The following is a 27,132-nucleotide window of genomic DNA, read 5'->3' as shown; positions in this document are numbered from 1 at the left end:
ATTTGTTAGTTAGTTTGCTTGAATCATGATCATTACTGGGACTCCAGGCCTCATCAGGTCAACATCTAGCCCTGTGAGCCCTGGGCAGAGGACTCAGTCATGCTCTGTGGGATTTCTGGCCTACAGAATACTGAGCTAATAAATGGTTGCTGTTTTGTGTTGCTACGTTTGTGGTGACTTGAGGGAGCTCTAGCAATCTGGAGTTGGAGATACTTTAGGCCTAGGCTGGAGGAGACAGGGATGGGTTAAGGGAGGTGCACGCATTTGTTTGCTTTTGGTTACAATGATTGCAAAGACAGCCCCAGAGCTAGAGGTAAGGGTGGAGACCACTGAAGGAGGCCAGCTCTCAGGGAGAGAGGCATAAGGTTAGAGGTGTGGCAAACACTCCACAGGGAGATTCTCTAATCAAAACAAGCTCAGGGGGATCCCCGGAATGATTGTATTAATTAGGTTACCCTTCATGATCAGCAATTGAGTCTTGGAGAAGGAGCAGAACTAATATTTACTGTGTTCAGCCTGCTTGACAAAGGGATGTGTGTGTATTTATGTGCACGTGTGTGTACACATGTTGGGGGAAGTGGTTGAAAGGGAGAGGGATGTATTAATGTTCTGTACTTATAGAATATGAATGAATAATAGAAATTCTAACCTCATGTCTGTATTGGTTTCTCATCCTGCCTCCTAGAAATTATTTTTCTTTGGACCTACAACATGGAATACATGAATGCTAGTTTTTAAGAGATAGATAAAACATCATTGGTCAAGAATACAATGTGAAGAAAACCTCCAGCAGACCCAAGACACAGAGCCAGAGAGATTCAAAGGTTCCAATTGCATTGATTTCCACCTCCCCATTTTCCCCAGAGGTGGGGCTGTTACTGACTCCACTTCAATTCTGTAAAATTCCCATTCAAAGCCCAATTATCCGAATATACAGAATTCACAGAATCAAAATCCACTCACGTATGGCCAACTGCATTCACTCATGTAGAATGATCATGATGATCATGGCTGTTAACACATGACTCTGCAAGGGCACCTCTGTTTGCTGCATTACATGTTTTCATCACTAACTGAAGAATGGGAGGTGGGTTTGACCAAAGTTATGGGGATGGACAAAACGGACAGTGGGGAAGGGATACTAGAGCAAAGTCTGAAGATAAATATTTTTTCTTGGGTGATGAAGAATAAAGAATGTTCATTGACAGGCTGGGTGCAGTGGCTCACGCCTGTAATCCCAGCACTTTGGGAGACCAAGGCAGGTGGATCACCAGAGGTCAGTAGTTTGAGACCAGCCTGGCCAACATGGTGAAACCCTGCCTCTACTAAAACTACAAAAATTAGCAGGGGGTTGGCAAGTGCCTGTAATCCTAGCTACTTGGGAGGCTGAGGCAGGAGAATCACTTGAACCCAGGAGGCAGAGATTGCAGTGATTCAAGATTGTACCACTGCACTCCAGCCTGGGTGACAGAATGAGACTCTGTCTCAAAATAAAAAATAATAATAAAAAAAAGAGTGTTCAATGAAAATGGGGACAGACAGTGAGTAGGACCATACTGCAGACATTTTAAAAACCTAAGAAAGGTACTTTGCTGGCTGGAATTAGCAGTGGGGTGCCACAAAAGTTATTGTTCAGAAAACAGATCAGAACAGAATGTTCAGTGGAGGAATTGGAATTGGTGTCCCTCCAGTGAGGCAGCCCTCCATGGAGGCTCCGCCCCAGAAAATATCAGAGAGGAGCTCAGCCCTCTCACTCCTACTTCCAGAACAATGACAACACTTTCTGTATATGGCCCTAGGCCCAGCCCTGAGCCAGAAAAGAAGATGGAGAAGGGAACAGGGACAGGTTTCTGTCCTCACAATTGCCACACTTTAGTAATTTTGGGAGCTGTGCCCATCTGCAGTTCCAGCTAAAGACTTGAACCTTGTAGTCCACAGTATCCTGGGTGCCCCTGACACCCATGCCTGTGAAGTTATGTGAGTTAATTCATGAAAACTTTTTGAATCAGGACCTGGTAAATAGTAACCTCTAAAACCTGGTATTAACATTGTTTTGTCCTTATCCTTACGATTTCTTGTCAACAAACTCTACCCCTATCTCTGAGATTTGTGTGAACCATCAACTGGCTCCCGAGGCCATCTAGCCAGCCAGTCCAGTGGTCTAACCACTCTGAAGAATGGGCTGCTGGAGATCACAATGCACTTCAGAGAATGTAAGTTTCTGATAAGCCCTGATACACAGAACACTGTCTCAGCCACTGTGGTCTACACCTGCTTGACTTTTATATATATACATAAAAAATATATATAAACACTATTATTATATATAATATATATGTAAAATCACTATTATTATATATAATATAATGACTATTATTATATATAATATATATAATATATAATGACATATATATAATTATTATATATTATATAAATATATATAATGACTTTTGGTCTCGTACAGAAATAGAGGTTCACAAGTCTGAAATTTCTTTCTCCTCATTCAATGAGCCTTTTCCTGAGCTCTGCATGGATTAGAAAAAAAATATCTCTCTTCTGTCCTTTTATACGGGACCAGGGAAACAAGATGCCTCATTTCATTAGCAAAAGCAACAATGATAGGGCCCCTCTGGACAACTTTTGGATCTTGTAAACTCTTCTGTACATGCTCACAACAACCACATGAGGTTGGCATTGATAGTCTCACTTGCTATTGGTGTTAAGTGTGGCTCAGAGAGGCTGTGTGCCCTACTGGAAGTCACAGAGCTAGAAAGTGACCGGCAGGTGCCTACATTTATCTTGTCTAAATTTACAACCCATGCTGTTTCAAATATTTCAAAGTGCTTCTAAAATTAGAAATTCCAGGTGACGTATAAATTGTGAGTTGGGGTATTTATATACGTGGAGGAAAACAAGTCCCTGTCGCTGTGACATGTAATTGAAATCAACCATAACTTGGCTCAGAGATGGGGCTCTGTGCAGGTGGTAATCCAAGTTGCTCTGGAAGGTGAGAGCTGTTACTGCCATTCCTGATGTTAATAGTGGCCTGAGCTTATACACTGGAAGAGCCTCCATCAGAAAGAGAAGATGCTGGAGGCTTCAGCAGATGGGCTGTTTGCCTCTCACTGAAAAGAACAGCATCGTATCAGGGTCTGCTGGGGTTTTACAAAGCCCAGATAGAGACAAGAGTTGCCGCACAATCCATAGGAGAAAAATTAAGCAAACTCAAACCTTTCTTGGAGAGCAGAGCTTCCATATAAAGATTGCCACTTGGTTGCTTGTTGGCACCTCTCCGCGATGGCAGGTTTTCACCTGAAACCACCAGAGCCCGCCCCGCCCCTTATCTCTGCGCTGGCCCTGGCGGAGACTCCAAAGAACAAAAAGCACACCGTCACGGTGTTTCCAGTCCACGGCCCCCTAAAAATAACTTCTCGTTCTTTGAGTCTTGGAAAGAAGAAAAACACTTGGTTTGTGTGAGACATTCAGGTTACGTTGTTCTTTGTGGTTGTGGTGTTGTTTTTTTCCTTGCTGAAAGGAGAAAGTTAACATTTGTTCCTCAAAACAAGTCTCTTCTCCATCTGGAATCAATGGGGGGGGCCCTCAGCGGATCACCCCTGAGGACTGGCTGATGTTTATAAGATCGTAATCCTGGGAGGGGTCGGGCTGGCTTAGGAGGCTGGTAATGGGATAAGAAACCTCTCCTCTCCAGGGCACCAGCTGGAACCCAGCCCAGGCTCTTAATGACGGGAAGTCTCCAGCTAGCGGATCAGGAGATTCACTGTGAAATGAGCTGGCGGGCTGAGGCCAAGGTGGCTCCGGCTCCACCTCCCCCATCCCATTCGCTTTCAGGTTCAATGTCAAGGATTTCCACATTATGTCGAGGAGGCCCTGGGTCTCAGGGTTGAGCCAGCCATTACAGGGTTGGTGTGGCTGAAAGGCAGGAAAAATGGGAATGAGTTTCTTTACCGTTACAAAGGAACACATGTTGTTTGAGCACCTACTGTGTGCACCTGGCATTGTGCTAGAACAGAGAACATATTATTTCCTTTCACCTTCACAGCAGCTCTGAAGCTGGTAATGTTGTCCTCACCGGGACAGATGAGGAAGCTGAGGAAAAGAGAGTTTCGGAAATGTGCCCAGGTTGCACAGGTAATATGCCTTTCTGATTCAAGAACCTTTCAGTCTTTCCACTGCAGACAGATGATACTGAGCTCCCTCCACTGCTGGAAGCTTCCTACCCATGGTAGACACACACACACACATACACACACACACACACACACACACACACTCACACGGCCTTCATCAACAGCAGCACTCAAATCATGCCATAAAAATTGCTCACAAGTCACAGAATCATTTTATGTTTATAGCTTATAGCACAGATTAGCAACTTTTCTTTTTTGTAAAGAGATAGAAGCTTGTAAGTAGTTTCTTAGTTTCTGCTTTGCTGGCCACTTGGTCTCTGTCTTGACTACAAACCTTTGTCACTGTGGCAGCAAAGCAACTCTAGATAATACATGAACCTGGCTATGTTCCAAAAACCTTTACTTAAAAACACATTTGATGATGGGTTGGACTTGGCCCATAGGCCATCGTTTGCCAATGCCTGACTTAGAAGAATTATTCCTGCATTTAAATAAATCAGGAAAAGGCTTCTTGGAGGAGGTGCTATGTAAGGTAGGCCTCAAAGAACAGGTGGAATTTGGAATATGGAACTGAGGAAAGGGGTAGATGTTATGAGAAAGAGACCAGAATGGAAGAAGGCACAGAAAAAGCAGAGGAAACACCACTCAAGTGGAAGGACCAAGCTGGCTGAGGAAGTGCCTGAATGTCTGCTGGGGAAACACATTCCGATGGTCTATGATCCCCACCACTCTTGCAAACATTCTAAATCCTTTGTCTGAAAAAATGTTAGAACATGAGTCTCCGATGGTTTAAATTTGGTTTTAAAAATGGGAAAAAAAGAGAAAGTTATGGAAGCACAGGGGAGTATGTGTTTGTGGAACCAGGTGGGTGCAGTGGCCTGGATGTAAAGCTGAGGACAGAGGTCCATGGAGAGAAATGCGTAGAGCAGAAGGCTGAAAAACATACAAAGGTGAGGATTAACTGACCTTAGTGAAAAATACACCTCTAGCTGTGGGCTTACTTAGCTTCTCTGAACTTGAGCTTTGTCCTGTAACATTGGGCCAATGATGTGCACCATACAGTGATCTGCACGTGTGATGCAGGTGACAGGAGATGGCACATACGACACATGTAGTCCATGCTGGGGACATATGAGAACTGTATTAGACAGGGTTCTCTAGAGGGACAAAACTCATAGGATATATGTACATATGAAAGGGAGTTTATTAAAGAGAATTGACTCACAGGGATCACAAAGTGAAGTCCCACCATAGGCCGCCTGCAAGTTGAGGAGGAAGGAAGCCAGTAGTAGCTCAATTCGAGTCCCCAAACCTCAAAAGTAGGGAAGCCGACAGTGCAGCCTTCAGTCTGTAGCCAAAGCCAAAGGCCCAAGAGCCCCTGGCAAACCACTGGTCTAGGTCCAAGAGTCCAAAAGCTGAAGAACTTGCAATCTGATGTTTGGGGACAGGAAGTATTCATCACAGGAGAAACATGAAGGCTGGAAGACTCAGCAAGACATCTAAGTCATCTCCCGTTTCTTCTGTCTGTTTTTACTTTATTTTATTTATTTATTTTTTTCGAGACAGAGTCTTGCTCTGTCACCCAAGCTGTAGTGCAATGGCATAATCTGGGCTCACTACAAGCTCCATCTCCAGGGTTCAAACAATTCTCCCACTTCAGCCTCCTGAGTAGCTGGGATTACAGGCACCCACCATTATGCCTGGCTAACTTTTATATTTTTGTAGAGATGAGGTTTCACCATGTTATCCAGGCTGGTCTTGAACTCCTGATCTCCCAAAGCCCTGGGATTACAGGCATGAGCCACCACGCCCAACCATACCTGCTTTCTCTAGCCATGCTGGCAACTGACTGGATGGTGCCACCCACATTGTGGGTGGGTCTTCCCGAGGGTGGGCCTGACTCAAATGTTCACCTCTTTTGGCAACACCCAGAAACACCCAGATATGCCCAGAAACAATACTTTGCATACTTCAACCCAATCAAGTTGACACTTAATGTTAACCATCACAGAGACTATTTAAAAGGGCAGGAAGACTTTTTCTTGCCAGAGTCTGAGGAGTGTGCTTCTTGTACAACAGGTGCTGTGGAATGGTTCTCCTGATTCAAGGCCAGAAGATTCTACCTTCAGCTGGGATATTTGGAGGCAGTGAGAGCTGGCATGAGGGCCTTTTGATTTTACCCGGGAAACCAGCAGGAAAAGTGGCTGTGTGTGTACACATCACTTGCTTGCTACGCACCAGCCCTGTCTTAAACATCTCAGGCTCTGCTCTTCCTCTCCACCTTTGCATGAACTCTTCCTACTGTAACGAGAAACGTTTCCTTTCTTCCTCTTGCAAACTTCCAAGGCCCAGGACAAAGTCTGCCTTCCTGGGGGAAAGTCTACTGGGCTTCACTCTGTCTACATGGAACCTTTGATAAACGCCAAGCCTCTTAAGAGCAGGTTTTGTTACCTTTGTGACAATAGCCACCAACTTCATGTTTCAAGTATATTTGGTACAAATAATTGCACAGATCAGAGAACAAACAAAAGTGAAGATAAATTAGCCACTCTTTCTTCATTGCCTGTGTAATGCATCTTGCTAGGGGTTTTACGATATTGCCTACTCTTTACAACACCCAGCTTAGTAAGGATCATTTTCCTCATTGACAAGGCAGGAAGCTGAACTTCAAGGTTACAGAGTATCACGAATCTTGCCCTTACATTTGCCTTCTTTGGAACTCTAAGTCTTTAAGCAGACTGCCTTCTTTTACAGCACTTGAGTATGAAAACACTCAAATAAACATGCTCATTGGCACTGTTCCTGGTACAGAGCTGTGCCCAGTTGGAGGGGCCATTTTGAGCAGTGTCCTTGGAGTTCATTGCGTCAACCCTGACACATCAGGCACCTTAAATGCACATAAGGGCTAATAGACCTGGCAGAACTGAATTTCTCTTGCACTTGAGAATTCATATTCCCTGACAATAAGGGATCTAGAAATGGAGACATCTTCCAAACGCACATGTTTGAATGTGATGGGAACAATAGTGTCATCCTTGAACCAAGGGGCAGGCAGAGTGTTTGCTGGGAGTGTGTGGTTTTTATCCTGTATTTGAGTAATCATGAAGCAGTTCTTCACCCAACGAGCAAGATGTTGTTCACTGTGTATTCTGTTCAGCTGTGCAGTGAAGAGGAGAAAGACAGGTACTGGGCTGTGTGGCAGCAGTTGTATGGGGAGCCACTGAGTCTCTGTGATGAGACATTGCAATAGGCACAATCAAGGCACCCTAAAGATGCCCCACTTTAGTCCCCAGGACCCATGAATATGTCCCATTATGTGGATAAAGGGACTATGCAGATGTAATAAAGTTAAAGACCTTGAAATGGGAAGATGATCCTAGTACAGCTGGGAGGACACTAAATATAGTCACAAGGGTCCTTAAAATCCATGAACCATTCCTGGCTGAGTTCTGAGTCAGAGGGAGAGAGGACCATGAAGAAGGGTCAGAGAGAAGTGATGTTGCTGACTTTGAAGAAAGAGGAAGGGGCCTGTGAGCCAAGGGATGTGGGAGGCATCTGTGACCTTAAAAAGGGAAGGACACATTTTTCCACCTAGAGCTTCCAGAAAGAAATGCAACCTTCTGGAATCTTGATGTGAGCCCAGTGAGACCCATGTCTGATGTCTGTCCTACATAGCTGAAAGAAAATAAATTTGTATTGCTTTAAGCCACCCAGTTGGTGATAATTTATTACAGCAATGAGAGAAGACTCATACAAACTTTTCTTCTGAAGCTTATCCTGCAAACAAACCAACACACACATAAACCAACACACACATAAAACAGTACAAGGTCTATCTTAGCCATGGTTACCTAGTGCCATATAGGATGTGACCCACAATGCCCTTGACCTAGACAGAAACTTTCCAGAAGGGAGCAGTGAAAAGAGGCCATCCACAGGAAGAGACGTGAGCTGACCCTTTGTGGTTGGGTCTAGGGAACACCTATCCCTATTATGTCACAGGTTTATCCTGCCAGCACTGGATTGCAAAAGGCAGTATGGGATTAGGAAACACTTATGGAATTTATAGTCAGACAAGCCTGGGGTAAAGTTCTGCTTTATCTACTCACTATCTGCAGGGTCTCCCACAATCTTGCTCAGCTTAATTGGGGAATAACAGTATATAACTTCTGGTTGGTTTGAGAATTTCACAAGATAAGTAATCTATCTATCTATGACCTAATTGTTGCCACTAGAATCTAGTAGATGCTCAATAAATTATACTATTTGTATTATCTTACCATTTCCCTTTAGATCATGGCTTCATTTTTTACCAAGTATGGAAAACAAGGCATTTAAGTACCTCTTATAAGTTTCGAGTGACAATTAGCAAGGCTTTCAAACCACAGTATTTCCTTTTTTGAATTTTTAAAAATATTTATTAAAATAACAGATGAATATAATTTTAAGACCAAATGATAATACAAAGATTAGGACATGAAATGAGAGTTTCCTCTTCAACCCAACCCATCTTCCAGATTTCTGCTTTGCAGAGGCAAGAATATTACTGGTTTTTATAATATTTACTTTCAATTTTCTAAACAACATCCTTATGAGACTGACGTTAATTGGTTTTCTTTTTTAAATATTATTTACTTCATGCTGTGAGAGATGTTGATCTAACTCTCTTCAAATACACACAGACACATACATACACACCTCCCATGTAGTTTTAATTTAATTTTTTGATAAGTCAGAAGTGTTTGGATAAGTCAAATATTGAATCACATAATATACTGAGCCTCATAGTAGACTACAATTACACATTCGTGATGGTGAAGCTGTTTTCTCTGGAGTAAATTGCTATTTATTATTCTTATTTGTTGTTTAATTTTCTAGATAGTTAATACTTATCCAATTTTTTTTTTTTTTTTTTTTGAGATGGAGTCTCTCTCTCTCTTCCAGTCTGGAATGCAGTGGCACAATCTTGGCTCACTTCAAGCTCCGCCTCCAGGGTTCACACCATTCTCCTGCCTCAGCCTCCCGAGTAGCTGGGACTACAGGCACCCACCACCACGCCCAGCTAATTTTTTGTATTTTTAGTAGAGACAGGGTTTCACCATGTTAGCCAGGATGGTCTTGATCTCCTGACCTCATGATCCTCACCACCTACCTCGGCCTCCCAAAGTGCTGGGATTACAGGCGTGAGCCACCACACCAGGCTTACTTATCCAGTTTTTACCTTTAAAACTACTGTAAGACAACTCACAATATAGACAAACACTAGTATTTTACTACTACTGGTTTGTTTTTTTTTTCTAAAAATATCCATCCTTGATTCCTCTGCCCTGCTCCAATTGGACTGATTGTTTCCTAGGGTGGCTGCTTAAATTTAAGCTTGGACTTCTTTTTACTCTCATCTTGGGATTTCTTTTTTCCCCTTTTCTTTGTTTACTTCCCCTCTCATTAATTCTGTGTCTTCTTTATTACTGGCCTAATACCTTATTATATCAGAGAATATATTCTAGAAGCTTCCTAAGAAGGCAATACATACTTTGATTACTTATGATTTTTAAAATATCTTTATTTTATCTTTACCTTGATTAGAGTTTCGATGGGGTATAGTTTAAGGTTGAAATCATTCTCTCTCACAATAAGAAAAGCATTGTTTGCTTTCTAATTTCCAATGTCAGTCATTAGAAATCCAGTGGCCTACAGTTTTCTTATTTGAATATTTACTTTTGTTCTGTAAGTGTATAGGATACTGTGTTTATTCTGAAGTCCCATGCTGATGTGCCTTGATGTGGATGGTTTCATCTTAACTCTACTGGTCACTTTAAGAAGATGAAATATATTTAAAGCTAAAACCTGTGTGTTTCATTTCTAAGAAATTTTCTTGCATTATGTCTTGAAAAATTTTCTCCTTTCTTTCCCCTTCTGTTCTCTTTTCCTGCAACTGATATGGGCCAAACTTTTGGTTTCTTAGATTTATCCATTGATTTTTATTACCTCATTTTCTATATTCTTGAATTTTTTGTTTGTTTTCCAAGGAGATTTTCCTAACTTCACCTCTTAATTCTCCTATTATAATTTTTTTTCTATTTTACTTGTTAGAAATCAAGAGTTATTTATTGAACTCAGAATATTCTTTTATTGCACTCTAACATTTCTTGAATGTAATATTCTTTCTTATTTCCCTAAGGATAGGGAAATAATTATAATTATTTGCAGTTTTATTCTGGCCAGCACAGTCTCTATCTCCCTTTACTTTGTTTGTTTGTTTTAGTGACTATTTTATGCTCAGAGCTTTATTAAATGTCTGAAGATACTTGGTTGTCCATTCCTATTTGGGAGTGAGGAAGTAAACATCTAAATAGAATTTTGTTCATGGGTGGGACTTATCCACTGCTGAGCCTCATGGTTGCTTAAATGGAAGACCCTCAAGTATCAGTGCCTGTAGTCTTCTCTTCTGGTCTAGTCAGTTTCTCCCAAGAGGATGCCTAGACGCTATGTATGATGCCAGCGTGCTGGGAGTCCAGCAGCAGAGCAGGGCTGGAGGTCAATGTCCAGTGCCACAGAAAGGCAGCTAACCACCCTAATTGCTTTCTACAGCACGACCTCTGGTTTCAGCTGGGCCTGGCTTCTCTAAGTGAGAGACACTTTGATAGTAACCCTGCATAAGGGGGAAATCTCTAGAGGTTTGAATATCCCTTAAACAGAGGTGAAGCCAGGCCTCCTATTTTCCATTCCATCTTGCACCCTGGTTCTCAGAAATACCAGCTACCTCCAATTTTTGAGCCTTCTCCAGGTTCTTTGGCACCAGTCCTCTTGCTTTTTACTCTAGTAAAAAAGGCATCTCTAGACCCCTGTAGATTATTAGACTGAAGCTTTTCAGCAAAGCTACTTCAATTACCATTTGTCAACTCATTTTACATCTTCCATAGCTTTGTGGTCATCTCTCACCTGGTGTTGTTTTCTCTGCTTCCAAAGAGCTTATGTTCTAGCAGGGAAGACATATGCAAGCAAATAAAGTGCAGAATCATATAACGAGTTCACTAATAAAATTGTGAGTAAAGTGAATTACCATTAAAATAAATGGTAATTAACATTCTTTATAGGAGTCAAGTATGGCTTCCAGGAGAATACAGTATCTATTAGGTTTTGAAGAGTGAATAGAAGTTTTCCAGATGGATAGATAGAGGAAGAACATCTAAGAGGGTTGGCCAGCTTGGGAAAAAAATAAAACAGCAGAAGACTCTGGTTGAATAACTAGAAGTAGGAAGGCATGATGTGAAGCAGGGGGACAGGGGGAGACCTGGAGCCATGATGGGGCCAGGACATGAGGGATGGTTTGCCATGTTGAGAGGCTCACCTTATTTAGAGGTTGCAGGCAGCCATGAGAGGTTTTAGAGTAGGGGAATCATATAATCACAGCTACATTTTAGAGTGACCATTTGTCTAGTGAATATGATATAATGAATGTTCATATCTTGAGGTATCCTCCATGTGGTAAGGAGCTGTCGCACACAATGCAGACTGATATTTTAGGAAAAAACAAATAAACATCTCTGTGAATTCTTGGCCACAAAAGATAATCGCTGAGGTTATTTTTTTAAAGATCTCCAATTTTTGAGGTTCCTGAGAGACTTTGAGAATTCATTCTGAGACATACAACCTAGTGATTTTATTTTTGCCTTTTTTGTTTTCCCAAGAAAAGACTCCATTCTCAACAGTTTAGTTAGGCTATGTGTATCATAATCACCAGGCATGGCATCAAACCTTCTCAAGAGTCTGAAACACCAGTCGTATTTCCTTGGCATCAATCTACTGCAAAGAAGAGGAGACGGGGCATTAAGGTCCTAATATGAGCCAGCATGCACACTAGGCAATGTGCTTGTATTTTTTATTTTCTGGTTCTTTCAACCACCTGTGGGGAATCTCCTCAGCCCTATTAAACAAATGAGGAGGCCAAGGTTTGCAAGGTGAGATTACCTGCTTGGGTTCCATGACTGTCCAGTGGCCAAAGCAAATGGCAGAGAAATGTCCCCCTGCTTCCCTCCCAAACCTTCTTACTATTCTATGCTCTGCCCTTGTTATTACAGCAGATTTTCTGAAGACGCATTGTCTGCTTTGCTACATCGATACTTGGAGCTAGGAACCCTACTTAACGTCACCATATGACAGCTGAGCAGCTGAGGAAAACTTCGTTCACATGGAGACGTTATGACTTGATTAAGATCCTGCCATTCAGCGATGATAGAACTGGAATTTGAACCCAGAAAACCGGCCTGGAAAGTGCATGCTTCCCCACTGGACTAGGCACCATCTTCTCTCTTTCTTCCTTAAAAGTCCGTGAGGGCACGTCATCACTTCAAGAGTCAAGTTCAAGCTGCCTAGCAAGCGCACAGAGCATTTCGTCTCTGGCCCCTGCTCATTCTGTCTCCCTTTCCTACATCCTGCAAACCTGTCACCTTGCTTGCAAATCCAGGAATCCAGCACACTCTCTCTTTTTACAAACTTTGCTTATGCTGGGGCCCTTAGGGCACCCTGCTAACCCTCACCTTCCAAAATGCCTGGGCATCAGCAATTGATTGTTCCACACAGAAAGAAAGTCAGCTCCTCTAGGAAACCCACTGCAGCCCTTCTACCCCCCACAGGCCCTATCCAAGACAAAACACAGGCTCTCATTGGACCCTGCAGGGACCCAGTGTGTGCCTGTTTTGAACTGAACATGCCCTTTCATAGTCACCTCTTTGATCACCATCTATCACCCTGTGTTAGAAGGTCAAGGACTGTCTGATCAACCTCTGCTTTTACCACTCCCAACACAGACTTTGGCACTTAGAAAGTACTTCAACATATTTGTAGACAGAAAGAAAGAGAGAAGAAAGAGGAAAAGCAAGAAGAGAAAAAAACAAAACATAAAACAAAAACGTGAGCTGCAGTTGTCTGACTAATCTAAGCCCTTTTCATATTCATGTTAACATTCATATAAATACTGGAATTCTCACTGCCAAACTCAAGTTTGCAAAGCTTTAGTCTTTCATAAAATTACATCATTTAAGAGGAAATCACCATACTTTTAAAAAGCAAGCCAGATATAATACTAAGAAGTGTATAACAGACAAAATAATAATAATAATAATAACATTCAGAAAGAAATGGCCACAAATGTAATATTCACCCTCACACACACATATGTGCACCAAAAAAGAGTCTGCTTTCACTGGATCTATGGCAACTGAAGTCATTAATTACAACCATTTCTAAATCTACGTTGACCAGAGTGGTAAAGTTTGTAAGATTAACCATGTTAATTGGTCTGTTATGTGAATTCTAAAAATAAGATAATAGTAATTTATATCAAGTGGAAAACAAAACACAGGTAGGAATACTCTTCTAACTACTGGAAAAAAAAACTTTTTTAGTCTAATAAATCAAAAAAAGAAAAAGAAAAGAAAGTAAACCTTTCAAGTGGTTGAACCAGTGTATTGTGGTCTGTTAAGAGAAACATTTTCATTCTCTTCAGTGTCAAAAAAGGAAGACCTTTCTTTGTATTCATTGACCAATATCGCCTTATCCTCTCTCCCTCAATACCACCTCAGCTTCTGTTAACCATTATTCTCCTTTCTAACTCTATGTAATCAACTTCTGTAGATTCCAGACTTGTGAAGATCATGCAGTTATTTGTCTTTCTGTGCCTGGCTTATTTCACATAACATAATGCCCTCTAGTTCCATCCATGTTGCTGCAAATGGCAGAATCTCATTCTTTTTCATGGCTGAATAGTATTCTATTGTGCATATGTACCATATTTTCTTGATCCATTCATTTATTTTTAAAAAGTCAAGAAACAAAGGAAGGCATTTGTAATGGAGGAAGGATTCTCTCCAAAATTTGCTATGTTGAAAAACATTTTCAGGCTTATGACATGAGGACTATTCTCCTCCTTCAAAGGTTGGCTATTTGCTACAGGAACAAAAGCATACGAGGGTAGTTTGGTCTGAGGTGGATCTTCCCCTTTAAAGTCAAGCTGGAGGAAGCAAGTTGAAATCAAGATGGATAGGATGAGCAGTACAAAGAAACCTGCTCCACAAACTGAGAAACAAAACATCATCTACATATAAGTTTTCTACCACTTACTGATGTCGCCTTGCAGGTTAGGCCTTGTCACCTTGAAGTCTTAAGACTCTCACCATGGAGTACCTCCCTTCCTTAACTTGCCCTCCAACTACGATTGGCTACTGATCCTCTACTGGCTCCTTTACAAACTCTTGCCTTGAGGGGAAATAGAAAATCCAGGCAGGGTTTCAAGTTTATGTAAAGTCCTGCTGGGAAAACCTTACATTTGAGCTTCTTGTTCCATGAAAAAGTGTTTGAAGTAGACTCTAGGTACTACACATTCAAAAATAAATACTTTTTTTTTAAGTCTGACTTTTCTTTGCATGGAAGAAGGGGAAGGAGACCATTGCCAGAGGCTGACTTCGTGTCCCAATGTCTAACATTATAAGAAACTTTATAGTTTTGATAGACTTAATCCCTACCACAGGAATGTATAAAATGGCAGAGTTCAACTGCCAGCAAAAACCAGGACCACACTAGGAAAGTCATCAGCTTTCAAGGAGCTACCTGCCAGGTCCTGTCTGGCAAAAAACCCAGCTAATGAAAAATTGCACAATATCCCAATGTATCAAGCTGGACTTGGCTTTGCACTGGGTCTATATGAGGTCTGGAGTGACCATCACTTCTAAGCACACAGCTTATCATGGCCAAGAAGCTCGACGTCCTTCAGAAGGGATGCGTATGAAGATAAGCTTTCCCAGAAATCCATTTGTGTTTTTGCAAATCCCCTGTGGGTTCTTACTGGTTCTTCTGGCTATCTATGTGTGTGAGTGTATATGTCAGTACCTTCTCCTGCTAACATTTCTTTAACGGATTATGACAACTCAGAGATCTTTCTTTGTCTTTTGTTAGTTGCTGCCGTTCAGACCTATTTTTGTCTTGCATATGATTTTAATACAGCGCTTGTAATATGATTACATTAACTGTTGAGCAATATCGCCTCAGCAGAACCAAACCACAGTGTTCTTTTTTTAACTACACTGCAAATGCCTTAGCTCTATCCACAGTGTTAATTCCTTATTGTTGCCATTAAAGTACATTGGGCAAGTGGATCGTGTTTGAAGACATGTATGTAAATATATATTTGGAAGATTGGCTGAAATGGCTCAGGAGAAAGATGTGAAGGGGATAAATGAGACGCATTTTTCTTGGAGTTGAAGAAAAGGTCTCCTTCCTCGCTTTAAAGATTCTGGCAATGTTTTGGAAATGTGCTTTCTTTCCAGTTTGGCCTTTGGTAGTATGAGCAGAAGTGGTTTCTTTTTACTAGTTCTTCAGAAAGGGAAATCCAATCCAGGATATCCAGGAGTTGCGGCCAGTGAAATGAGGGAAAGAACCTCTTCCACTGTGGTCTGTGTGAAGAAATATCTCCCTCTATGATTCCTAAGGTAAAATTAAGATTACCATTAGAAAAAGAAGAAGAGGAGAAAAAAGAGGAAGAAAAAGGATACATTGAGAAGGAGGACAAGAAAGAGCAGTAGCAAGAAGAAGAAGAAGGGAAAGAGAGGAAGAAGATTTGACTTGATTCCATTCATTTAGTACTTCTATGAGTGTTTCAGTCCCCTTAGGCAGCCATAATAAATTACCGCAGCCATAATAAATTACCATGAACTAGGTGGCTTATAAACAACAGAAATTTGTTTCTTACAGTTCTGGAGGCTGAGAAGTCCAAGATCAAGGCACCAGCAGACTTGGCAAGTGATGAGGGCCTGCCCTCTGGTTCACAGATGACACCATCTCCACATGCCCTTGCATGGTTGAAGGGACAAGGCAGCTCTTGGGTCTATTTTGTAAGGGCACTAGCCTCATTCATGAAGGTGAAGTCCTCATGACCTAATCACCTCCACCTCCTAATATGGTCACTTCAGGGATCAGAATTTCAATGTGTGAGTCTAGGAGGGACGTAAACACTCAGACCATAGCAATGAGTTCTAGAACTGTGTACATCTGTCCCAATCATTATATCTGCTTCCTTGTTTTCAGAACAGTTTGATGTCAGAACTTCTATCTGTCTTAATAAAGCAAAAAAGGTTCTACAATTCTGCTAACCACAGGATAAAAACTGTACCCCTTACACTGCCTCTTGACATGGAAATATTCTAAGAATTGTCTTCTTCAGACCACATAGCTAGAATTTTTCTTTTGACCCAGAGAATGTAGTGATGTTTTCATTTAGAGAAAATGTGTGTGTGTGTGTGTGTGCGTGCATGCACTCTCGCACACATAGAAGGAGTTCTCTACCAGAGGAGACAAACACATTCCAATTTATCTTCTGGTTCCTACTTGTAATTCTTTTTAATGATTTATTTATTTCTATTTTTTATGTTCATAGGCTATGGTTACAACTGCCTATTTTTAAACTACTTTATTGAGATATAATTAATACACAAAAAACTGCACATATTTAATGTACACAATTTAATGAGTTTGGACAAGCGCATATACCCTCGAAACCATCACTACATTCAAAGTAGTTATCATATCCATTGTGATTCTTTTTAGAAGACACAGAAGCCACCCCAAATTTCTGGTCTATCCCCAAACACTCAAACCCAAATGGCTGAGACTTGTTTATTTTTTATTGTTATTTCTTCTTAACATATTATGAGTATACCATATGTGAATATATACTTTTTCTGTAAATTTTTGTGTCAGGTTCATGTCTGACGCTTTTTTCTTGACTTAGAGACTACAGATCCGATATGGACAACAAACGATGACCCCATCCTTATATCTCTGGAGTAGCTGCTAATGATTTCAATGATTAAACAAATGTATTCCATAAATCTGCTTTCAGCAAAAACTCCATTACTTCCTATGTCTCCATCTTCTCATCTTTCGATTCCAAGGCAGAAGGGTCTTCTGCTGTCGGCTGATGTGCCTGCAAAAGGTCATCTGGAAATAGTCTCTTTCTTTCCCTGCTATGGAGGATGTGGCCTGTTTCCAGCAAGGGACACATTCCTGAACACTCCTACTAACGATTTCTCTTGGCAGTGACACTTGCTAGCCCTATCCAAGGGGTCTTTAGTTCTCAGAATGTCAAGAACAGCCTATGCTGGTGACAGGCAAGGTGTTGCTGCCCACAGTCCTGAGTCAGGGTTGACTAAAGAGACCCATACTTTTGAAGTGCCTTGGGAGGTAAGTCATTTTAAAAAGCTGAACCTACTTACTTGGCAATGCCTGCTCAAACTTAACAAAAGGGTCAAGAATACTTCCCTTTAAAGATCCAAACTATAACAGGGACATTCAGAAATCATATTTTATTTGAGAACACATGAAAACTAAAAGCAGAGGGGCAGTGATGTGCCAGTAATGTTTACCAACTGGCTCCTGGTGAAACACCGCTGTGAGCTGGGGCATTAGCCTCTGTCTGTGGTGTAAATTCCTTCTGCCATGGCCAATGCCAAACTGCCAGCATGACATCTCTGAATCTGGCATTAGAAAGAGGTGCCTGCAGTTGGTCCTCTCAAGCCAGGACTAGCCAGTTGTAGCCAGGACTAGCACAGCCATGCTATAGACTGTGAAAGTGGAGGGAGCAAGCACAGAACTTGGGAACAGGAGATGTGGGTTGGATTTTCCAGATATGATCTTTCCCAGCTTAGATAAGTTACTTTGGATCCTCTGTGAGTGTGTCTAAAACATACCAGAAAGAGCACTTTATAGCAGGGTTTTGATGAGGATCAAATGAGAAAACAGATGGGGTCATTTTCTCCAGCAAGAGCAACTTTGTCTTCACCACCAACTAACATGACAGGGGAAAGTACTGCACCGTGAGCTTTTCAGCCTCATGCAGAGGATGGAGCTCATTTCATCCTGTCACATCTTCCAATGTGGGTGGTGTCATTTCTATCTCACAGAAAGAAAAACTGGGTCTTAGAGTGGTGAATAACCTCTCCTCCTCATGCCAGTGAAAGACACCAGCTCAAGTCAGCCTGTCTGCAAAGCATACTCATTTCAACCTCGTGAGATCCTTAGTGGTTTTAGCTTTTAAACTGGAAAAAATATTCATTATAGACAGGGGAAGATCCCCTTGAATCCTGAAATTGTCACACACCTCCTCAAGAGAGGGAGGTGGCTAACACCCCCCAATGCTATGCCATCTGAATACCATCTTTTTTCTCCTCCCATCAATTAAAAAGTGCTAGGTTGTATGCAAGAGACGTTGAGTCATAACCTGCATTCTTTGAACACAAGGTCAGTTGCTTTCAGGGAAGTACGAAGAACGGCTAGCCATATCATTAAGTGATTTATGTTTTACTCCTCAGGGAGGTCACGTCCAGAGGTCACAAATATGAAGTTACAGAATCCTGGCTTCTCCCCCCATCTCTTCTACTTACATGCCAGATGGCCTTGGTTGAGTCACTTCTCAGAGTATCAGAAAAGCCTCATCTATAAGCCAAAGGTATTCATAAATTCTTCATTCACTCATTGTGTCTCTGTGTGTATGTGTGTCTCTCTCTCTCTGTGTGTGTGTGTGTGTGTGAGAGAGAGAGAGAGAGAGAGAGAGAAAGAGAGAGAGACAGAGACAGATATATATAGAGAGAGAGACAGAGACAGAGAAATGATTCAGATAATGATTGTAAGCTCCTTGAGAATGAAGCTTTTCTTTAATAGGCTCAAATCTTCAGGATTTATCAGCATTACTACTGTCCCTATTTGATGAATGAGCGAGTCAAGTACTTGGAACAAAAATTGTCACCCAGACAATTAGTAGGTGACTGTTACATTTATTCTGGTTCCAACAATCCTGTAAAATCACTCTTAGACTTTTGGAAAGTGACAGCTGTAGTTTTACAATTTCCAAATTGAGACTCGACATACGTATATTTTTTAACATGAGTTTACTTTCAATGTAAACAACCTTTCCAAAGCAGCAACAACAAACACCCAATAAACTGGGAATAAACAATACACTGCAAATTGCATCCCCAATAATCTATCATGCATATATCTCCTATGGATAATGCAACATCACAATAACCCTTTGGTTTAATTGGGCTTGTGAGCAGTAGCATATGCATCAAAATGGCCCCATTGACATTGTTTTGCACCCAAGGAATCGAATTAATGCCTACTAGCATACTAAGCACTATGTGGTCCTCTCTCCTTTGGAAGTGCACATGTGTTGCTATTAGCATTAACAAGAGTCAGGCCTAGGCTTTGAGGAGTGTGAACACCCCCCTGGGGTGCAGTAGAGAGGCCAGGCAATATTCTGCTGATTTCAATGGGACTGTGTGTTCTTTGAAAAGCCCTGTAATGGTTCCAGAGGATATCTCTCCAGGTCTGGCTGCAATGTTAATAGATGTGTCTAGTAATAACAGTCTAATTATATGTGTGAGCATATAATATTGACATATACAGTATATCTTCCCCATCTTTGCCTCCAAACCACAGGGATGCCCTCTGCTAGGAACAATAGGAGCGTCTCTGTTATCAGATGACCTCGCCCCACGTTAGCGGTGCTCATAAATACTAATCTGGCCAATTCCATCTCCTTTGGCGCCAGAAGGGCAGTTTAATTCTAGATGCTTCAACCCTCGTTCTCAGAGAGCAGAGTATTAAGCAGTGCTGATATGACTATCAGATCTAATACATTTTGCACCATCCTTCCCTAGAATGGATTAAAGTGCTGGTCTCTCTCATCACAAGGCAAAGCAGGGAATGAAATCATTACATCATGCTGGCATCCCCAGGAAGAGAAAACAAACAATGATGTGGATTTGCCTCCTTCTCCACAGGGCAGATGGTCTGTGTCCAGCAGGCCTACCTTGCGAAGAGCACAAGGAACGCCCCTGCCCTGCCACCTGCATGATGTAAATCAACTTCTTAGACAAACCCCCATTCATTGTCAGGCGGGAAACCCAGCCTTCCCAAGGCCTGGAGCCTGGAAGCTGAGCAGCACTAAGCAATTATCTGTTTTGAAGGAATACACTGATTTGACATTCTTAAGGAGTCACAGACGTCTGATTTCATAATATAATTTGTAGAAGTAAAAAAGGCAAGTTAAACATTTGCTTACACATATCATGTTTACATGTGTTCAAAGAACTTTCCAAAACTTTGCAGTCTCATCCAACTGCATCTTTTTTAAGCTCGCTTCGCTCTCGTAGGTTTGCAAACAAATTCCACAGCACATTCAACCGCAAATTGATTTACTTTTGGGGAAACTCCTTGAGTTTCACGACTTTCTTCTTGCTGTTTAACGTACACACAGATGCAAAAAAGAAAAAACAATCTCCTAACACAGGAACACAAATCTGGCATCCGGAGGAGTCGATTTTTTCATTTATTCTCAAAGTGAAGGGAAAGCAGTAATGGAAGTGATCCAGATTACCGAGGAGTGTGCAAATGACTTCTTGGGCCCCGCTGGCAGTGTGACTGACAGCCGAATCCTGGGGCAGAGCAGATGAGGGGGAGAGGAGCATCTTCACATGAAGGAAGACCATGTTTCATTTATGACATAACCTGGATGTTCATCTTCCCATCACTCCCTGGACAGCACTGCCACCCTCTCTGCATTCAAGTCCAGGAGGCATCTTCAGCTACCTGTCTCTCTTACCCTTCACCAGATCGGTCCCCAGGTGCCACTGACGGTGACTCTTCCATGTCTCTTGAGCGCTCTCCCCTTGCCCAGCCTCATCCAGGCCACTCCATCACTGAGCACTTGGGCTCCTACAGCAACTTCTCTGTGATCTCACTGCCCCCTGCCTCCTGCCATTCCATCTCTTGTTCCCCATTGCTGCCAGATAGAATTCTAACTTCAACATCTGATCCATGGGCCATCTCTTTGGCATGACTTTGAAGGTCTTTCATGGTCAAGCCCCTGCTATCTTTCTCAGCTTCCTCTCCATGAGCGTACCTCACACTACGTGCTCCAGCCAAGTTCTACGTGTGCTTGTTCTGCCCACCCTCCATGGCTTTGGCACATGCTATTCTCTTGACCAGGGATATCCTGCTGCCATTTTTCCACCTGGAAAACACCTACTTGGTCTTCAAAACCAGCTCTGATTCCATTCCTGGAAACCATCCCTGAGTCCCCAAGAGGGGGTTAGGACTTATTTCCCTGTGTCTTTAGCATCCTACACTTCCGTACCATAGCAACTGACACTTTATGTGATTGTTTGCCTGTTTAATTAGTGTCTGTCTCATTCAAATTGAGTTGTCAAGAGAGCTGGGCTGTGTCATGGGTATGCAAAACTATCTCCTTTAGAACCATGTTTTTGTTACTCCTCTCTATACAACATCAAACACAGTTCCCAGGATGTGTTAGATACTGCATAGGGATTTTCAAATAAACGAATGGACACAGAAATTACTGAATTAGATCATGAAAATGGACAGGTGTGTGCCCACTGAAAAGGCTCTGGGTCACACTATTCTACCTGCTGGAGGCCCCTCACAAAGTGATCTAAACTTATTGTCAAGGAGTTAGATCACAGAATGCTGCAGACTCTATGAGTGGTGAGAGGGGAAATTCCAGGCGTCTTCCTAAAGCAGCCTCATTGCATTGGTCCCTCATCCTCAGACTTTATCCTTCATTTCCACCTAGGCAGACAACCCTCTGCCACTGCACCTGCTGGTCTCACCCTGAAGATGCTGGAGGGATCCCTCAGAGGAAGTGAGTGTGTCATGAGAATGCTAACCCCTGGAAGGGGCTGGAGGGCCCAAGAAAAGGAGGGCAGGCTGCCCTTTCTTCCAGCAGAGCTGCCCAAGAGCTTACCTGGCCAAGGACCTCAGTGTACTGAGCTGACTTCTCCTTGGCTGCAGTTTCAGAACATTCACCTGCCTTCCAATCTGCTCCATGAGACGGGGAGCAACCTCTCCAACCCACTGTCTCCAGGTGTGCATCTCATTACTTGCAGGGCATCTCCAGCAGCCTAGTGGCAATGTCAATGATGAAACTTCCAAGGAAAGGGCTTTACCGAATGCAGCATCAACAGCATGGAGTTAGGAAGGCCAGCGTTTACCAACAAATGCATCTTCCAATCTGCCTGTCTTCTGTCCCTGAATAAAGGAGCATATGTCCAGCCTGGTGTCTTCTAAGGTTTTCAGTTTTGCTTTTGTTTGTGTGTTTTCAAGAAGTTTATAAATAATCCAGTGTCTGGGCCATAAAGGGTGACTCCAAAAGACCTCATTTGTGTGCGACCTTGTTGGCGGCCGGCAGCTCCAGGCAGCCCTCCTCTGAAGCCAGAGCTCTGCTATTAGGGCTTGGAAACCCACAGCATTAATAGGAACCAGGCAAGGAAAGTGAAGTTGAGACCAGGAATGTGTCGGGAGGCTTCCAGCTCTGCTCAGCTGTGTGAGGCCTGGGCAGATCATGCATCGCCGCAGCTCAGCCTGGGGCGCTCCAGGCAGAGGGTTTGGCAAGGGGGTGGGGCTCAGGCTTTCTGGGTGTGTTTGTCCAAGTGGCTGACTGCCAGAACCCCCTCCCTGCTCTGGTTCCTGGGAGTTAACCTGGTGTTGAAACCTTAGACCTTCGTGTGCCTCAGCCAGAATCTGGCCATGGATTGGAGGTCTTCGATCTGTTTTTCAGACCCATGCTTGCAGGTCCTGCTGTGCTGGGGGAGTGGGTCTGAATGCGGTAGAGCAGGCTCTGGGCAAATGCTTCCTGCACTGGTCTGTGTTACCATGCAGTGTGCTAAGGGCTGCAGACCTCCAGGCATGACTCATGGACCAGAAGGAAGCAGGCATGGATGCTGACCTCCAGGGTGGTCACCCAACTGAACCACCCACAGAAAGTTAATTGGATGCCATCAGTCTGCTGTGGTAACTTAGAGAGCCTCAGAAGAGCAAAGGAACAGAGAGGATGGATTTTAGCAAGACTGGCCCTAATGTTCCCTCACTGGCTCCAACTTTTGCTAAGAGGCATGAGATACCATCAGGCTCCACTCTGCTCCATGCTACATCCCACATGCATGCCACCTTGGAGCTGCCACATCCCAAGGGGTTCAAGGTCCCTCCCATTGGGAAGCACAGTGTCCAGGCTCTCTTCTATCCACACAGTGATTATTGCTGATTGTGGTGCCACCTTTGGAAAGCTGTGTTTCCCCAGCCAATGACACTGCTCTGGTCAAGGGATGTCAAGGTGGGCAGGGTGGGAGTGGGGGTCAAGAAGGAAACCCCCGTGATGTCCGAATCATAACTAGCTCTCAGGAGCTGAGGGGAGTGGAGGCTGAGCATGGCAGGGGTCTTCAGGGCCTGGCAATGCATTTGACACTAAATACATGATAAACGGATGGTTGACCAGTAGTTCACTTTTCTACTTTTCTATTTATGTCTTTTACTTTGTTTTTACAATGCTGGCATGATTCCTAAGGCAGGACTGTCAAGTGAACTTCTGATAACATTCACAGTGTCTGCCACTGTGAATATTAGGCAGTTTCTGTGTGTGCGCTCAAGTCAAGAGTGGCTATAGTTAACAATAATATATTATTATAGCTTCAGATAGCTAGAAGAAGGATATTGAATCTTCCCAAGAAGTGATGAATGTTTGAGATGATGGATATGTTAATTATCCTGATCTGATCACCACACATTATATATATCAAAATATCACTGGTGTACCACGAAAATATCTGTAATTATTATGTATCAATTAAAAATTAAATAGTGGATATATATAATTCTTAAATCATAAAAGATAGTTTAGACAATTTGGCAAACACAGAATAGATAAGAAAATAGAAATCATACATGATTGCATCACCCAGAAGTAAAAACTGTTAACATCTTGCTGTACTTCATTTTTCCAGCACATATTATTTTACACATTTGAGATCACACTGAATAAACAGTTTTACATCCTGCTTTCTCCAATTAATTTGTATTGTAAGTAGTATTTCCCCTTCCTAGGGAAGGTAATTTTGTTTTAGGTTAGGTTTGATTTTGTCTAATCAAGATAAATTTTTATTTTATTTGATACAGTGGCAGAGAACAGAATTCCTGAGATAACTTTATGGACTTCAACTGTTGATATTTGCTTATTCCCTGGATTTCTACAGCCTACTGGTAGTTTGCATCATAAAGAATAAAATCATCTGCCACCATGCCCAAAATACTGGGCAACTCTGTGAAAGAAAATAAACTACCCTAAGCTAAGAGATAGCTGAATTCCCCCTTACAAAAGAGCTATGTAGCACCCAGAGAGACAACGGAGTCCAATGTCACAAAGCCACTAAAGCCAGCTCAGAGACTGAAGCAGGACAGAGTTTCTTCAAGATACGGCTCCTGACAACTCAGTGGCTAGGCTGCCTGGATGATTTACTTTTATTTTGGATTCTGCTTTTGATTAGCAACTTTACTATTACATTTATTGATTTACTCCAGGAGTGGATATCCACAGGTAAGAGATAATCTTATCCAACTTTAAGTAAGCATGGTGTTTCCTAGCCAAATTAAAGGCATTCAGACCAGACCTGAATGAAAAGTTTAGTGAGATTTCAATTGATCAGTCCAAAAGGAGACAGGCATATATTCCCCCTTTTTAGTTGAATAGGTGTGAGTTTTGGAATATGAGTATAAGAGGTGGGAAATAGTGGGGTAAGAAGCAAACTGAATCCTACAACAGCATCTGACTTTTATTTTATTGTGCAGGGATAAATTTTAAAAAATGCTGGGTTGAGCATTCAATTTACCAATTTGTAGATATGCCCATAATTGTGGAGATACTCAACGGTTCATTTTATCCGTGAGTTCCTCCTTTGCGTAACATACCATGCCAGATGAAGCAATTCTCAAATCCAAAGACAAGTTATGTCTCAGACCTGCATCCAGGAGCTTTGTAGCCATGAATCAGGGAAAAAAAATGGGAGAAACTGCTATAATGTTAATAGATGTTACAAAGTAGAAGTGACTATAAATGATATAGTCACTTCTACAGCTAAAGCAGAACTATAAAAGGCAGAGGACCCTTATTTCTATGTGGACATCAGAATAAAACCTCATCTATCCTAAAGAATGGTAATTAGATCAAAGAATGTTAGAGACAGGCATGGGTTTTGGAATTGTTTCTTAGCTGGGTGGCCTTGGACAAAGCCTTTCCTCTCTCAACTCCTCCATGTTGTCATCTGTACAGTGGGACCAGTGTTGGCTCCCAGTCTCTGTGCCTGGTGAGGCTGTTGTGAGAAATCAATGTCATCATGGACAAAAGCACTCTGCACTGTACTTGTGTACATTAGGTACTCACTGAAGAGCAATTGTAGGGAGGATAAAGTTATTATCATTCGCTATAATCAATAAAGGTTTCCATTTGGTACTAACACATCTGATTCTAACCTAGGACTGGTTTTGGTGACTTCTCCCCTAGGTGGCTATCCCAGTCCAGGGGGGGTGCCTGAAAAGGAGAAAACAAAGTCATACCTGCTTATGGAATACCTACTATGTGCCAGTGTAAATGCATTTCCTCTAACTCAACAACCCTTTGGATAATGACTGGGGTTTGAAGGAATGATCTGCCCCAGCTCACACACAAGGCAGGGGGCACGCTGTGCACACCTCTCCATGCTCTTCCTTTCTCTCATGGGACTGGAGAGGATTCCAGGGGATGACATGAGCCAGGATTAGATGCTTCACGTATCTATCCTATCATTACTTTATTCTTGCCTTTAAAGGTTACTGGACTCCTATGAGTCAGGACCTACGGTGGGTGCCGGGGTATTGAACTGGATGGACCCTTCCTTTCTTATTTCAAAGGATTTCATATTCCGAGAGGTGAAGGCCACATGGAAAGTAAATGCAGCGAGTATAATAAAGACTAAGAGAACAGTGCTGAATATGCAACCTCCCCTCCCCTTTCCCCTTTCCCTCCCTCTCCACCTTAAACACTTATTTTTCCTCCTTGTCTGGATTGTCTCTAATATCTCTGTTTGGACAAAGTCTTGAACTTCCATATCCACTTTGTCCTGGGAAACAGCTTCTCTTTATGACTGACTGAGGCCCTTCTGCTGGGGGCCTTTCTTCTCTCTGACATTCTAACGAGGACCTATATAGCCCATTACTTGATGTGCAAGTGCCACTTTGATCCTGTAGTTGTTTCTTATCTTAATCTTGGCTTATATTTATGGGTCTACCTCTAGCTGAAGATCTACAAGCTCACAATTTTCACTTTCCTCAGCACCGTCCTCACAGCAGGCACACAGTAGGTGCACAGTAGGTGGTTAGAAGAAATACTGTGATTTGCCTTCTGAGAGTAGAACAGGATGGAGACACACATAACCACAAAGAGACAGGGCTGGTGTGAAGTATTTCCTCCAGTCACAATGTGGAGTTCTTGAACAGCCTGTTTCCCTCGAGGGAGCATGGAAACTTGATGGACAATGGAATCAGATTCAAGACAGCCTCCAGGACTTTTGGTGAACCTTATTCAGTCAGGAGAAATGTGAGAGAGGCAAGAGAAAAGTTTCAGTGTAGTAAAAACAGAATATGTCTATTAGTGGGACCTTTCTGTATTAGTAGATCAGCATGGGGAGCTGGGACAGTGCTGCCAAAACTGAGCCAGTCAGAAAGTTAGTTGCAATCTCCTCTGTCTAGATGGTCAAAATGATTAGACTTTCTTTGCCGATGTGGAATGATTGAAGGCAGATCCACATTGCCAGTTGTTGATTGATGTGTGCGTTTTGTCAATTCACTCACTGCATGAGGTTTCATGTCCACTCAGTTTGGCTTCTTAGGAAACCTTTGAGTGCCAATCTCAAGCAAAGGACCAGACAAGATTCTATGCCAGTGAAACTGTCCCTTAAATCAAGTCAAGCAGTGAAACTGCTTCTACCAGTCATGACTCATGACTTGGGCTTTTGTCTTTCTTTCTTTCTTTCTTTCTTTCTTTCTTTCTTTCTTTCTTTCTTTCTTTCTTTCTTTCTTTCTTTCTTTCTTTCTTTCTTTCTCTTTC

The 27,132-nt window shown here is 42.3% G+C and overlaps 1 long non-coding RNA gene across 1 annotated transcript in view; it reads right to left on the bottom strand.

The window, feature by feature from the left end:
* LOC105518481 overlaps positions 1-27,132 on the bottom strand; it is a 50,189-nt gene that overhangs the window by 1,100 nt on the left and 21,957 nt on the right. The gene's annotated exons all lie outside the window — the stretch shown is intronic.

The sequence above is a fragment of the Colobus angolensis genome, unplaced genomic scaffold, assembly GCF_000951035.1.
Source record: "Colobus angolensis palliatus isolate OR3802 unplaced genomic scaffold, Cang.pa_1.0 Scaffold32, whole genome shotgun sequence".
NCBI classification, from domain to species: Eukaryota; Metazoa; Chordata; class Mammalia; order Primates; family Cercopithecidae; genus Colobus; species Colobus angolensis.
The sequence above is the reverse complement of the archived record's forward strand: the minus strand, read 5'-3'. Positions and strand labels throughout refer to the sequence as shown.